This window comes from Tursiops truncatus, chromosome 1, assembly GCF_011762595.2.
Source record: "Tursiops truncatus isolate mTurTru1 chromosome 1, mTurTru1.mat.Y, whole genome shotgun sequence".
Taxonomy (NCBI): Eukaryota; Metazoa; Chordata; class Mammalia; order Artiodactyla; family Delphinidae; genus Tursiops; species Tursiops truncatus.
In genome coordinates this window covers 80,474,198-80,487,282 of record NC_047034.1, presented here as the reverse complement: position 1 = coordinate 80,487,282, position 13,085 = coordinate 80,474,198, and the positions used below count along the sequence as shown (strand labels likewise).

At 55.2% G+C, this 13,085-nt stretch overlaps 1 long non-coding RNA gene across 1 annotated transcript in view; it reads left to right on the top strand.

Annotated features, from left to right (window-relative positions):
- LOC109547365 (uncharacterized) overlaps nt 1-5,711 on the top strand; it is a 32,102-nt gene extending 26,391 nt beyond the window's left edge. Inside the window, exon 4 of the long non-coding RNA XR_004527656.2 lies at nt 167-5,711. This is a non-coding gene — a long non-coding RNA (uncharacterized lncRNA). The remainder of the gene's footprint in view (nt 1-166) is intronic.
- The last annotated feature ends 7,374 nt before the right edge of the window (nt 5,712-13,085 follow it).

The window sequence follows — 13,085 nt, the reverse complement described above, 5'->3', positions numbered from 1 at the left end:
TGCCTGGGGTCACCCTGGCCCTGCATCGCAGGCTGAGCCTGGAGCATCACCACCAGGGAGCTTCCCCCGTCAGCACATGAGGCTGCCTCGAGTGATGGGGACGGATGAGGCAGGAGGCCGCCCTGTGGTTTCCTGCCCACACGCAGTCACATCTGTTTTCCTCCAGAAGCGAGGTCCTTGCGTGAGCACACGGTGGAAACGAGACGTCAAGAGCAGCACGAAGTAGGGCCCCAGCGAGCCGTCGTCCCACCACGCTGCCTCACCCGAAACAAGGTGGGCTTTTCTGGCCTGTCTCCACGTCGCCTGCAGACGGCTGCGGATGCCCGTGGCGGGCTGGGGTGGGAGGAAGGCCAGGAGGGGAGGCTTCAGAACTAGAGACTCCTTCCGGAAGGAGACTCCTGAGAGATGCTGGACAAAGCGTACACATTCACATGCTCCGGGATGAGAAAACCAAGTCAAATGCCTGTTCCTGAAAGGGAACCCACTGGCCCCTGAGATGCCAGTCTGCACCCCCCGAGCTGAGGGGACGGGGAGCAGGTCCTCAGAGTGAAGGCTTAGGGAATCAGAGGTGAGGCTAGAAGAGGCAGTGCACGTGTAGAACGGGTTCAAGACCCACCTCCGCGGCTTAGGAGGGAGTGGCATCACCAAGTTACTGAACTCTGAAACTCTGAAACCCGCATCTGTACAGCCAGCGTACCGAAAGCATTCAATTCAGTAGGCTGGGGTGGAGATAACAGGGGATGAAATGTATGTGGCGAACTCCTGGTGCCCTGATGGGTCTCGTTCGGGGCCAGCCGAGTCCCCGCATGGGAGGCTGTGCCTGGCCCAGGCCTCCTCCTGGGCGGCAGGTCTCGGGAGGGCCCGAGGCCCGGGGAAGCCAGGCTGCAAACCCGGCAGCAGAGCAGCAGGGCGGCAGCTGCTGCCTTTCATCTGTCAGGCTTCCCTTCAGGAGAGGGCACGGCTCACAGACTCTAACCACTCAGGCTTCCGGTGCTCCTGCGTGGGTTTCTCGTGAGCCCAACCCTACAGGCCCCGCCTGCCCTGATCCAGCCGCGGCCTGGGATGCTGGGGGGAAGGAGAGTCAGGGATTCCTTTAGGCCGGAGTTTCTCAAACTTGAGTGCGCCTCTGAATCACCTGGGGGCTTGTTAGTGGACTATGGGGCCCCCTCCCAGAGGTTCTGACTCAGTGGGTCTGGAGTGGGGCGTGAGAGTCTGCATTTCTAACCAGTTCCGGGGTGATTCACACCTTGAGGACCACTGTGTTAGGCTTATCTCTTCCAGGCCTTCTCCCGATTCCACCCAACACGGTGCTGGGGCCTGGCACCGTTCGCACCCGATGTCACCGGCGAGGGGCTCACAGGAACCTGTGCTGGCTGGTGACTGCTGTGTGGCTTGGTGGGCAGGCCCCCAATACCTACTGTCACGGCAGAGGCTTATTTCTGTCCCTGGTCTGGCCCACAGGCCTCTGCCCTTCTGCCATTCCTCCCCAAACCAGCTCTGCGTCCTTAGCCCTTGGCTCCAGAAGGGTACCCAAACCTGGACTGAGTTCGGGGGCTCCTTGCCCCTTGGAGAGAAGGAACTCTTTCGTTCCTCTTCCCTTTGCCTTTTCCCTAGGACACAGCTCCGTCAGCCTTTCAGGCCTCTCCCTGGGCCCCTCCCCACGTTCACCCCAGGATGGCCTCGGTCCTCTCAGGGCCACCCTCTCGCGTCTCTGAAGCCCCAGCCCTTCCCCCACATCCCCTTCACCATGCACGTACCTCACTGGCCGTAGGCTTGATCTCGCTTGGCTCTGTGGTTGGCCAGGGCCCCCGGTCCGGAGCTCTCCTTCGGCCCCACGAAGGGGGCAGTAAGGGAAGGGCCGAAGGCTCAGGATTGTGTTGGGAAATGCTTGCCCCCTGCGGATCCACCTGCAAAGTACGTATGAAGCCATTACTTAACAAAGGGAAAGGCAGTTAAGGAGCTCAATAAATATTTTTTGAATAAGGGAACACAAATCTCCTCTCCATGCTGCACACTCAAAAACGCCTCTGATGAGAAAGCACTTTGATTCTGGGAGCCCCGCAGGTGTGCGTGCGAAGCCCTTGAGTGCCGACCCAGAACGGGAAACGGGAGCCCCGAGGCAGGAAGTTTCTCTGGCACCGTGATTTCCAGTGCGTCCCGTGGCGACGGGTGTGCCAGGCTAAAAACTTCTACACACCCCAAAAAGGGACCTGGGGATGATACGCTTGGGAAGCACTGAGCGACAGTGTCAGCTGGTCCCTGTATTAGGGAGACTTCTCCGAGCCTGGATCAGGGAGGGGCTTGCTCAGGCCTTGAGGACAATATCCCAAGCGTATTGGCTCCGAGGTCCATCTGCTGGATACCTGTCTGGGAACCTGGGGGAACATAAATATGAGGACCGGCATGAAGGCAGCTTTTATTTCCCAACAGAGCTCCATAGGCGCCAGCATTTGTGCCCAATGAAGGACGGGGTTTCCTTTCCTTCCAGGCTCCCACCAGCAAGGCCAGAGGGAGGCACGACCCTCACGCCTGACTCCCAAAGAGGTAAGTGCTGAGGACCATGAATAACCTGATGACCTGGGGTCAGAGGTCTCCTCATATACACGTGCACACACCTGAGCTCTGGTTGTTGGCTGGCTGGCTGGCAAAATGAATGGATGGATGGTTTTCAGTCTCTGCATGTTTGACAGCCCCAGTGCTGAAACAGATATTTCCTTGGCAGTCCCCACACCAAAAGCCCATTGACTCAACTTGCTTTGGCCAGCTCAGCCCTGAGCCCCACGGGGAGCATGGACAGGGAGGGTGATACTGTTCCTCCAGAGGCTGAGATCTTGGTATCCTTGGCCTGGTTTAACTCTGTTCAGGCTGCTATAACAAGAATATCACAGACTGTGTGGCTTAAACAGCAAACATTTATTTCTCACGGTTCTGGAGGCAGGGAAGTCCAAGAGGAAGGTGCTGGCTGACTCTGCCTGGTGGAGCCCACTTCCTGGTTCCTAGTCAGCTCTCTTCTCGCTGTGGCCTCACGTGGTGCAAGCGGTGAGGGAGCTCTCCAGAGTTTCTTTCACAGGAGCCCTAATTCCGTTCCTGAGCGCTATACCCTCAGGACCCAATCACCTCCCAACACCATCTCCTTGGGGGTTAGGTTTTAACATATGAATTTGGGGGCACACAAACATTTAGTCTCTAGCACTCTACCAGCTCCATCCAGGGCCACCGTTCAGTCTGGTCATACAGGCCTTCCAGAAGCACACAGATGATTATAAAGATGGACAGACAGGGGATCAGCATTGCCAGTTATGGGGATCGCTCAAGCCTTGATTTGCCATTTACCCCTGTGTGACCTCGGCGGCCACTTAAGCCCTCCAGCCCTCGTTGCCTCACCTCCCTGCCACCCTCAGGGGGCTGCTAGTGAGATGGAACGTGGTCATGTGTGGACACTTGCAAGGTCCGTGGAGAGTGCCACACGCTGTGCAGATGTCAGGGGCTGTGACTGTGGTCATGGCAGCTGGTGAATCACAGCCACAGGGATCTGTCATCTTCAGGCTGGAAGTGAGGCCTCCTGGACTCCCTTGTGCTCCGGTCGCCCTTGGCTCAGAGCCCTGCTGCGGCCACTGTCCTTTCCTTGGGCTGACCCTACTTTCACCCCAGGCCCCTACCAGACTTACTCACCTTGGCCTGGGGGAAACAGCACCTTTTCTGCCTGGAATCCCGGGCCATCCCTTGGCTTCTGGACAAAGCAGCCCATTTTCAGCCGCTGCCACTCCACTCACCCCATCCCCTTCCCAGCTCCTCTCAACCAGTGACCTTCCTCACAGCAGCCCCCTCCTTCCTTCGCCTCTGAGGTGGCACTGACCCTGGGAACAGAAAGACCTCAGTTCTGCCACGCTTGCATTGGACAATGACTCAACCGCTCTGTGACCCATTTTCCCTGCCTGTAAACAAGGACCCTGGCGCCCTGCAGGTTGCAGTGAAGATAAAGCAATGACATGTGTGATGTGCTGGCTTAGTGCCCAAAACATGGCATTTGCTCAAGAAATGTGAGGTTTCCTCTCCTCTCCAAGTGCACCGCAGGCTCTGCTCTCAGAGTCTCTGAAGTGAGGCTCCGGGAGCCCCCACCAGAGGCGCACACAGATAAAGCCTGCAGGGCCTCTGCCACTCAAGCTCATTCAAGGAAGCTGAGTCTGAGCTGAGGAGGAGAGGAGTCTGAGCTGCTCATCAGCCTTTTTCTGCCATCTTTTCTTGCCCCTGAAGACAGAGGCGGCTGACAGTGTCCAGGCTTAGGGCTGCTGGCCCACACCCCACCCGGAGCCCTCGGAGTCAGGTAGAGGGGGAGAGAGTCTGGAATCCACACGACGAACAGCGGGCCTTGACCGGCCCCTCCTTACACATCATCTTGGGACAGGTGAACCCCAGAGACAGAGTTGTCCCAGCCCAAATCCACAGTGAAATTGACTGGGCCCTGCCCCTCCAGCACGGGGGATGTCCACTGCTGCAGACAGCTTCAGATTCCTTGGACGTGGTTCCGTGGGAATCAGCTCCATTTAACCTCCATGCACCGTGCACCGAGCCCCTCCTCAGTACCTCCCAGGGATGCAGGGATGAGTAGAGCACAATTCCTGCCCTCCGGGGGCTGCCAGCCCAGGTGATGAGGAAGATGCTGAGAAGCGGCACCTACACCAGCGGTGCGCCACCTGCAGACATCTAGAAGGAGACTGACGCCTGGGCCCACCCAGAACACGGAACGCAGGCACACGCACGCACGCGCTGGACATCACCTCTGCCCTGTCCACAGTGCCTGGCCTGTGGCTCCTCCACCCCTGTACCAGTCCTTCTGGGCATGCTCCTGCCTCTAGGTTTCTGTTGTCTGGGACACCCTTTTATGATGTCAGATTTACTGAGGTATATAATTTATACAAGTAGAATCCACAGGTTTTAAGCGTACAGTTCGGAGTTTGGACAAACGTATACAACTGCATAGCCTCCTGCCACAGGCAAGACATAGAACATTTCCCCACCGCACGAAGTTCCCTCAGTGATCCAACGGCTGGCTCCCTGCCTCCTCGGATCCTGTTTAAATCGCCACCAGCATTCATTCCCTCTGTCCTGCTTAAAACTTCTCCCCAGCACCAGACATCTCGTGTACGTATATACTTACGTACGCATCTTACGTACTCTCCATCCCGTACGTGATTTTTCTGTTTGGTTTGCTGTTGTATTCCCGGCGCTCAGGAATGAGAGCTCAGAACCCCCAGTCCAGAGAGAGAGAGATAACAGAGATGGGGGGGTTGTGGGAACAGTGGGGGTGCCTCCCTCAGCTGGGGGGACAGACCTAGAGGGCGGCAGGTGGACAAAGGAGGAAAGGACGTTGTCATCTGAGCATCAGAGGTCGTATGGTGGGAATGATAAGTGGCTGGAGAGGTGAGCAGAGGGCATCAGTTCTGCTGGACAGGGAGTTTCTCACGCATTTGACCCTCTACCTTATTCCCCAAAGCAGCCTCCTCCAGAGCAGGATCGATAAGGGAGACTCTTAAACAGGGTCTGATCCACATGTTAATGGGGACTGTCCAGGTGCATCTCAAGGGCAAGGCTGGAAGAGCGACAGCCCCACAGGCTGGCCCCTAGGAGCTGGGAGGGAGGTGATGGTGGCTGAGATTGGGCCTGGGCAGTGGGTGGGAGAGGAGAGAATTCAGTGAGGGCAGCAGTTGGTGGCAGCGGTGTCGGGGGGGGGGGGGGGCGGGAGGCAGACTTGGAGCTTGGACTTGACGCCCCTGGCAGTACGGTCCCGATGGAGTCAGGCCTGGGACTGGAGCAGTGCAGAGTGTTCTTAGGAGATGGGGTTTCAGTGCCCACAATATTCCCATAGCTTGAGAGGGACATCAGTGGGCTGTTCTTCTGCCTGGAACCCCCTGGGCTAGGGGTCACGCCTAGCTCAGTTTCTCCCCCAGGGCCGCTCCTCCTCGGCTCCTAGCCTGCAAATGCCAACCTCTCAGCTCTGGCCACACTCTGCCTTTTCATTCTTCATGCTGCTGGTGCTTCAGATCGCCACCGGCCAGGGTGGCTTTCTCACTGCAGGACACCAGTGGGTGATTTCTGAGCCCTCTGGAAGCTTCCTTCTGGCTCACCCTTCCAGAGGCCAGGCATGTCCTGATACTTCCATGAGGCTGTGTGATGTTTGGGACTTTGTCTTGAAGTCCATCTTAGACATTCAGCCCCTCAGAGGGCTTGAGTTAGGACTTTAGATTTGCTTCGCCAGGGAGGTGTGAAGGATTAGTCAAAAGATGTTGTTTTGTTGTTGTTGCTTTCCATGTCAGCAAATTTTAGCTGAGGCTTCACTCTGTGCTTAGCTCTGTGATAGGAGCTGGGGATGTGGAGATGGATAAGACACACTCATTGCCCCGAGCACAGCAAGGGAAGATGACATATGAGCCAATAAACCACAACAAAGAGAGGTACATAGATGTAGAGCACACTGTGGGGCATCTCAAGAGGCTGTGGTTGAATATGGGAGGGAGTGTTCAGGGAAAGCCTCCTAGAGGAGGTGACGTTTGAGCTGGGTTTTGAAGGATAAATAGGAGTTCACTCATGGTGCATACTAGGGAAGGCTGGCAAGTATTCCAGCAGAAAGAAAAGTTTCTGCAGGGCCTGGAGGACTGAAGGTCCATGATGGGTACAGAGCTAGGATCATTGATAAAGTCCTTGCTGGGTTGCTGGGGTGACCAAGCGTGACTGCGGGGAGGAAGACGTTCATCTTGGAGAGCAGTGTGGGCAGTCCTTCACTGACTGCTTTCAGCCTCAAATTATGTCTGATTGGCATTTGCTTGCATTCTGCCCCTGCCATCCTTTCCCCATGGCCTTCTCTTGTCTTTCCTCTAACTAACTCCTCTGTCTCCCTCTGGGTTTGCCCCTTCTATGATAGTCTGGGACTGGGTGTGAGGCACTGCGGGACCCTCCCAGCCACACAGCAGGGTCTAGAGCTGCTCCAGCAGCTCGTGGAGAGGCGAGAAGCAGGCCAGGGACTCGGGCAGGCAGCTGATGCCCAGGAAACTAGTGGGGATCTGTCTGTGGGTGACAGGACCCCAGCTTTGAAGGGCAATCTCCCCACCTGCTCACTGATCACCACGTGGGGCTCACAGCAGGGCTCTACCTCGGAGGGCACCTGGGATCCCAGTAGGAGGGCTGCTCAGAACCAGGCATAGGAACCAGGGCAGAGAAGATGAAGCCAAGCCCATGGGGTAGGACAGAGGCAGTTAGGGATGCCTGCTCTGGGCAGCAGCATGGGGGCTCAGAGAGCTACATGGGAGCCCGGAGCTGCCAGGTGGGGCTGAGCCCGTTGCTAGAAGACCTTCCTCTGATGTAGACACCTTTGTCAGGCTGGAGCCAATAGGTAGGAAGGAAAACCAGCTCCATTACCTTGGGAAGGGAGGTGCTTCACATTTTTGACTGTTTTCCTTCACAGAATCTTGAAGGCTTGGCAGGTGTGAGAAGCTAATGTTTCACATTGATCCCTAGTATTTATCTGGGGCTTTCCATGTGCCAGGAACTGTGCTATGTGTTTTGAAAACCCTGCCTCATTTAATCTTCATATTCGCTCCGCTCCGCTCCGCGTGGGAGGTGCTGTTATCATCCCTACTTAGAGACGAGAAACCACAGCTCAGGGCGGTTAGACGTGGCCAGGGCCGAGAAACTAAGTGCTGGTGAGACTGGCAGCTGTGCCCCGGACCACCAGACGGTGCCTCCTTACCGCCCCCCACCCCGGGCACAGAGGGGTGCCCGCACTGTGTGCCTGCCCCGCCCCACTGTGCTCCCCGCTCTCCCCGAAGCGTGTGCTTTGGGGGATGGGCTGGATGGGTCCCTGCCGTGGGTGGGAGAGCAGGGCTGCTCTGAGCTCGGCAAGCCCTCCTGTGCCGCCTCTCCCCTCCCCCAGCTCAGCGGAGGCCCAGCCCGGGCGTCTGTGCCTCGCGTTGGCCCTCCTGGGGCTGAGAAGCCACCCGAGGCTGAGTCACGGAGACTTCCTTGGGATTAACGCTCCTCTGAGGTCCACGGTACCTGGTTGTGGCAGAGGCAGTTGGCCCTTCCAGCCAAGCACTAATCCTAGTGAAATACTTGGTATTTCCAGTCATTCCGGCTGGAATTAAACTTAAATCAAGCCCCAGAAAGCACAGCCAGGAGAATGTGAGTTGAGTTGCCAAAGAAACCAGGCATCCGGCCTGCTCAGACGCTGGGCTCCCGTCTCAGGGCAGGCGGGCCATTCATGCCCCGAGAGCAGGAGGGGCAGAGACCACAGCAGCACGCATGGCACTGCCCGCCCAGGCACCTCCCTCCCTCGGCCCGCCTCTCAGCCAGGTTGCCTGAGGCAGCAGGGGTCGGAAGCTGGGTCCGACCTGACTCGGCAGCGATCACGGTCCCTCTGCCCAGTGTCACGCGATCAGCGATGGCAGCAGAGGGGCAGCCCAGGTTGCCCGTGAGGAGCAGGGGCACCGGAGCTGCTGCCTGAGCCTGACTCCACTGCCCACTGGGGGACCACTAACGCGTGACCCTCTGGGCCTGAGTTCTCCTGTTTGGAAAAACGAGACAGTGGGTCCCTCAGCGGGTGACTGTGAGTGTTCAGTGAGTGGGTTAGTACAGATGAAGAGTTTGGAACTGTGCCTGGCATATTGGAGCACTGTGTGCTTCCGTTATGCTCTGGGCCTCGGTTTCCTCACCTGCAAGACGCAGCTGAGGGAGGGGCTTGACCCCACGGGCCCTCATGTTCTGCCGTTCTCTGGCTGTGACCAAGGCCCCGCCCCCAGAAGAGCACTTACCCTCCAGGGGAGGAATTGGCTGGACAGACAGCATTATATGTCCCACAAGCCACACCCTGTCCAGTGGCTGTGCCTGCGTGGAGTGTATGTATGTGTGCATATTTGTGTGTTTATTTGTGGACATGTGCATGTGTGTGTTTGTGGGTATGTGTGTACACATGTACACAGGTATATTGTGTAGGTGCGTATATGTATGTGTGTGTTTGTGTGGATATGTATGTGTGTCTCTGTATATGTGTACAGGTGTCTGTGTGTATATGTGTGTACACGTGTGCATGCAGGTACATGGGTATGTGTGTATTTGTGTACAGGTATGTAAGTGTTTTGCATATTGTATACACGCGCATGTGATGTGGGCGTGTGATATATACATGTGGGCATGTCTGTGCACACGTGTATACGTGTATCCAGGTGGGGAGCACAGAGAGCCAGCCCATTCGGTTCTTTGTTGACGCTCAGGTGGGACTGTGGCCCCCACCTCATCTCACGCCTCCTCTCAAACCTGTCTGAGTGCGCAGTGGAGGTGACACGAACCCAAGAAGGATGGATGGAGGGCTGGGGTAGGAAGTGAAGGTGAGGTGGAGGGCAAGAGTGTCTTAACCAAAGAAATCCAGCAGGATTTAGAGTGGAGGAGCTGGAGAGTGAAAATGAGGCCAGTTACTCTGGTTGGCATTATGCTCTAAGCTCTGTGGCTCTCATGTTGTAGACCAGGAAGGTAAAGCTCAGAGAGGTCGAGGAACCTGCCTGAGGTCGTCAGTGGTCGAGCCAGGACTGGGCTACTTCACCACCCTGGGCTGACCGGTAGGAAAAGGCCGACAGACAGGCACCATCACTGGAGCCTCCCTCTGCGCGGCTCCAGGCCAGGGTGGCAGTCAGTGTCCCCAAAGTGCTAGACGACAATGTCCCCAGCTTGGTGTAGGGGACGGATTGCTGAGGAGGAGAAGACGGCATTTCTACTTTAGTTCTGTTTACAGGGTGTATCTTTGGTCAGGTCAAGTCAACTTTCTGGGCCTCAGTTTGCACATCTGTCATATGGGGCCACTACCCCACCCTGGCCTCATAGGAAGAAGCCGTGTAGTTGCTGGGGTTGAAAGTACAGCCTTTGGCGCCCTCGGAGTGAATCCCAGACCTAACCCTTAGCAGCTGTGTGACTTTGGGCCAGTCAACCTCTCAGCCTCACTTTTCTTACACGTACAATGGGGATAACAGTGGTCGCTACATCATGGGGCTGCTGTGAGTGTTAACTCAAAGAACGCCTGTAAAGCACTTAAACAACACCTGGCACAAAGAAAGAGGCAGTAAAAGTTAATTACTTTTTTGTTTTTAAAGTTAATTACTTTTGCCATTGCGATTATTTCTTAAGGTTGTTAGGAGAACAAAAGAGGCTTGCTCAGAGGAGACTGCTGAGCTGTGGAGAGACCTGCTGGAAGGGAGGTAGACAATATTGACATACAATATGAAATAACATGGTAGTTTGCACTCATTCTCACCCTCCTTCCCTTTGGGAGAAATGTTCATTCTCACCCCACTGACATTGGACTTGACCATGTAATACAATTCAGCCCACGGAATGTGAATAAATATGGTGATGTACTCCAGGTCTCAGCAGAAGTTTAGCGAGAGTTTCCATCATCGCACTTGCTTGAGAAGTGTGTCAGAAGAACGCACTGACCAGCTGGGGAAGCTCCTACAGCCTGGGCCCTGGGATGAGGAGTTGTGGGGCGGAGCCCGTGGAGCCACAGCCGACAGCCTCCCACAGGTGATGTGAGTGCGAGGGAGATGTGCGTGGTTGTGAGCCCCCGAGACACTGGGGCTGCTTGTTACCACAGCCGAACTGACACAGTATCGAGAAGAAGAGGGGTTGGAATATTACTCAGCCATAAAAAGGAATGAAATCTTGCCATCGGCAACAACACGGATGGACCTAGAGGGTATTATTCCAAGTGAAATGAGACAGAGAAAGACAAATACTGTATGATTTCACTCACATGTGGAATCTAAACAAAACAAATGAACAAACATAACCAAACAGAAACAAGAGTCATAGACACAGAGAACAAACAGGTGCTTGTCAGAGGGGCGGGGCGTGGGGAGGAGGAGAGAAATAGGCGATGGAGATTAAGAGGTACAGACCTGCAGTTACAAAATAAATGAGTCACAGGGCTGAAATGTACAGTGCGGGGAATATACTCAATTATTATGTAATATCTTTGTAGGGTGACATCTTGTAACTAGACTTATCATGGTGATTATTTTGAAATGTATATAAATATCAAATCACTCTGTTGTACCCCAGGAACTAACATAGTGTTGTAGGTCAATGACACTTCAAAAACAAACAAGCAAACCCATAGAAAATGAGATCAGGTTTGTGGCTACCAGAGACAGGTAGGGGGCTCGGGGGAAGGGAATAAGATGAAGGTGGTCAAAGGTACATACTTCCAGTTATAAGATAAATAAGTACTAGGGATGTAATGCATAACATGATAAGGATCATTAACACTGCTGTAGGTTTTAAATAAAAGCTGCTGTCGAGTAAATCCTAAGAGTTCTCATCACAGAGAAAACACTTTTTTTTTTCTATTTCTTTAATGTTGTATCTGTATGAGAGGGATGATCACCAAACCTACTGTGGTAATCGTTTCATGATCTATGTAAGTCAAATCATTATGTTGTGCACCTTAAACTCATACAGTGCTGTACGTCAATTATATCTCAATAAAACTGGGGGAAAAAGGAGGAGGGGGGAGGGGAGGGGGAAGGGGGAGGGGCTCTAAGGAGGTGTCCCACTGCCTCGAGAGAGGAGAGGTGCCAGGCCTTGGAGGCTGAAGTCAAGGAGGGGGTTGAAGTAGACAAAACACATGCACACGCAGGTGTGCACGGGCATACACACACGTGAAACACAAGGCAACCCTCCACATCGGCTGCCCTTTATTTCCATAAGACCCTGTACTAGTCAGCAGGTCCCTGGAGCTGGCTAGCTTTCCCACAGGGTCTTCTCGTCCCCCACCCTCCCCCGGGGGCTCCTCCGTTGCTCCTGCCCTTGGTTCCTGGATCGTTCACATCAGAAAGCCCAAGAACCCTTTGCATTGGCTGCTGTTTTGTTTGCCTTCGCTCATGCCATGCTGTTGCGGATGAGAAGGGAGCAGGCCAACACCAGCTGCTGCCACAGACCAAGGGAAACATTTCCCGGCCTCCGGTTGGATGTGGTTCCCTTCCCGTGGGTCTTCCTTCCAGAGCCAGGTCTGTAAACTTGGGGAGCAAATGGTGTGTTGCCACACTCTGTCCGGTCCACAAGTGGTCTTTCTCAGAGAGGACCAGAGAGGGAAGGGGCTGAGGTCTCCGCCATGCTGCCTGCCCTCCAGCCACAGCAGTCCTCCCGAGAGGCACAGAGGGGCTGGCAGACACCACCATCTTGCTTTTTGGAAGAGGGGCTGCTCATACATTCTGACCTCACTGGTACGGGAAAATTTTCCATTTGGAGTGCTTTCCATCCAGGAGGCAAAGCAAACATCTGGTCACATAGTTCCCTTTCTCCGTGCCAGCCTTTCCACTCAGGGATTCCAGGCATTTGTTCCATCGTTTCTTTATTTTCCTCCATACCAGCTAGCTGAGCGTTCTATCTCCCCTCCCATCCAGGGAGCCATTCATAGCCCCTCTCCCCTTGTGTCTGCTCCTGGCCCTGACGGGAATTTTCCTGTGGCTTTCTGTGGTCTCCAATCCTGCAATTTGCCACCCAGTGGCAGGCTCTTGCAGGCTCTCCCTGCACTTAGGACTTTCCGAGCAAATCTTGGTCTGGTGTGGTCGCTCTGGGTAATCATCACAGGAGGCCTTAAAGAAGCCGCCTCTGTAGGCTGGTGGCCGCCCAGCTCATGGCAGCTCATGGCAGCTCATGGCAGCTTTGTCCTGCGTTTGGTGCTTTGGGGATGCAAGGACCAGGGGCGTGCTTGGGCAACCTCCTGCACTGCTGGCAGAGCAGTGAGCAGGGATGAAGCTCGGGCTGCCTCAGCAGGGCTTCCGCACAGTGGCCTGTGGTCCTTCCGATGCTGCATCATCTCTTCTCTGCTCCTGTGTCTTCATCATCCTTGCAGCTCGGCTTGTCTCGGCTGCTGCCTCCGTGGCTCCTACCCGCCATCTTTCTTTCCTCTCCTCCCCATCTCATATGCTTCTGATTGCTCACGCCGTCTAGTGCTTTGTGGCATCTGCTTACTGCCGTCCCTCGTGGGGGTCTCTCAGCTCTGCTGCCCCCTACTGGCTGGAGCCACCTCGGTGTGACTGCTG